The 2,338-nt window shown below is 51.7% G+C and overlaps 1 non-coding gene across 1 annotated transcript in view; it reads left to right on the top strand.

Moving 5' to 3' along the window:
- Positions 1-1,797: 1,797 nt before the first annotated feature.
- The window catches only part of LOC145763031 (small subunit ribosomal RNA), a 1,810-nt gene continuing 1,269 nt past the window's right edge, over positions 1,798-2,338 (top strand). The window contains exon 1 of the ribosomal RNA XR_014288194.1: positions 1,798-2,338. This exon is cut by the window's right edge and continues 1,269 nt beyond it. This is a non-coding gene — a ribosomal RNA (small subunit ribosomal RNA).

The raw sequence follows: 2,338 nt of genomic DNA, 5'->3' as shown, positions 1-2,338 counted from the left end.
CAGGTTAGTTTTACCCTACTGATAAAGGGTTGTTGCGATAGTAATTCTGCTCAGTACGAGAGGAACCGCAGATTCAGACATTTGGTTCATGTGCTTGGCTGATAAGCCAATGGTGCGAAGCTACCATCTGGGGGATTATGACTGAACGCCTCTAAGTCAGAATCCCGCCTAGGAAGCGACGATAAAGTTGTGTCTTGCCGTCGAGAGGCAAAGTTAGGCGGCCACCGGGCCGCTGGCAATGCCGGATACTTGTCTAACACGGGCGCGGCAAGCGTCGCCCCGAAACGGGTAAAGCTTTCTGCTCGAGTGGCGGGGTGCTAAATCATTTGCAAACGACCTAGATGAAGATCGCGGTGTCGTAATCACTAGAGCAGTATTCTCACTGCGATTTGTTGAGAGTAAGCCGCAAGATCTATCGATTTGTCCGCGAACGGGCGGGCGCACGGCGACTTCGACCTCTGGTCGGAGTTGCTTTTTTTTTCCACTTTTTTTTCAAAGTACTTGGTATTTTTTACGGCGACTTCGACTTCAGGTCGGAGTTGCTTTTTTTTTCAACTTTTTTCTGGGGTACTTCGTTTGTTTTACTGCGACTCTGACCTCAGGTCGGAGGCCATTCGAAGAATTGTCGAGTACCGTTCGAGCTTGAATAACACAAGTCCGGCGACTTTCGAAAATCGCCCGGGCAAAGGCGCACGACATCGGCCGACGCCCGATAAACAATTTCCCGCACAGAAACGCACGTTTTGGAAAATTGTCGAAATTCGACATGTTTGCTACCTTTGTCGCGAGACCAGCCCACCGGCGCGCGCGTAAAAAACACAAGTCCGGCGACTTTCGAAAATCGCCCGGACAAAGACGCACGACATCGGCCGACGCCCGATGAAACAATTTCCCGCACAGAAACGCACGTTTTGGAAAATTGTCGAAATTCGACATGTTTGCTACCTTTGTCGCGAGACCAGCCCACCGGCGCGCGCGTAAAAAACACAAGTCCGGCGACTTTCGAAAATCGCCCGGACAAAGACGCACGACATCGGCCGACGCCCGATGAACAATTTCCCGCACAGAAACGCACGTTTTGGAAAATTGTCGAAATTCGACATGTTTGCTACCTTTGTCGCGAGACCAGCCCACCGGCGCGCGCGTAAAAAACACAAGTCCGGCGACTTTCGAAAATCGCCCGGACAAAGACGCACGACATCGGCCGACGCCCGATGAACAATTTCCCGCACAGAAACGCACGTTTTGGAAAATTGTCGAAATTCGACAAGTTTGCTACCTTTGTCGCGAGACCAGCTTCCCTGTATACTATGAGGGAAGACGTCGTTGTGGCGAAATGAGCAAATTGGCGATGCGGTTGTCGGTTGAAGGTATTTGGTGACAAAACGATGTGGTGTCGTGCAGGCGATGTGCGCTTTTGGGCAGACTTGATGCTGACCCGCGAAGGCGTCGTAGCTAGCAGCGAGGCTCTGAACGTTGGACGGAAAAAATTAAGTAGCAAATACGAGTTTGTGTTTCGGCGCGCGACCACGGCCTCGGGCCGTAGTTGCGGTGGCCGGTGCGCACGCAAGTGATAGTTTTCTCGGTTCGCTTTTGTTGGGCGTTCCTGGTGTTGTATGCAAACGCAGCCCGCGCGCGGCTTCGCCCGAAAGGGCGTCTGGCCGGTGTCGACGGCGTCCAGATCGCGGCTTACGCCGGGTTTGAGGAGCTAAGCAAAAATAGTGATTGAGTAATACAGTGCGATACCGCGACGGGGAAAGCGAAAGACTCCGTTCGCGTATTTTGTCGGCCGATAGTTACCTGGTTGATCCTGCCAGTAGTCATATGCTTGTCTCAAAGATTAAGCCATGCATGTCTCAGTACGAACTTGCGTACGGTAAAACTGCGAATGGCTCATTAAATCAGTCGTGATTCATTTGATCGTAAATTTTACTTGGATAACTGTGGTAATTCTAGAGCTAATACATGCAAAAAGCGCCGACCTTGCGGGAGGCGCGCCTTTATCATATCAAAAACCTGCCGGGCTTCGGCTCGTCTTGTTGGCGACTCGGGATAACTTTGCTGATCGCACGGTCTTGCACCGGCGACGGATCATTCAAGTGTCTGCCCTATCAACTTTCGTCGGTACGGTATCTGCCTACCGAGGTTCTTACGGGTAACGGGGAATCAGGGTTCGATTCCGGAGAGGGAGCCTGAGAAACGGCTACCACATCCAAGGAAGGCAGCAGGCGCGCAAATTACCCATTCCCGACGCGGGGAGGTAGTGACGAAAAATAACGATACAGGACTCTAACGAGGCCCTGTAATTGGAATGAGTACACTGTAAAAATTTTAACGA

This window comes from Corella eumyota, unplaced genomic scaffold (assembly GCF_963082875.1).
Source record: "Corella eumyota unplaced genomic scaffold, kaCorEumy4.1 scaffold_318, whole genome shotgun sequence".
NCBI classification, from domain to species: domain Eukaryota; kingdom Metazoa; phylum Chordata; class Ascidiacea; order Phlebobranchia; family Corellidae; genus Corella; species Corella eumyota.
This window is presented reverse-complemented; position numbering and strand designations above follow the sequence as displayed.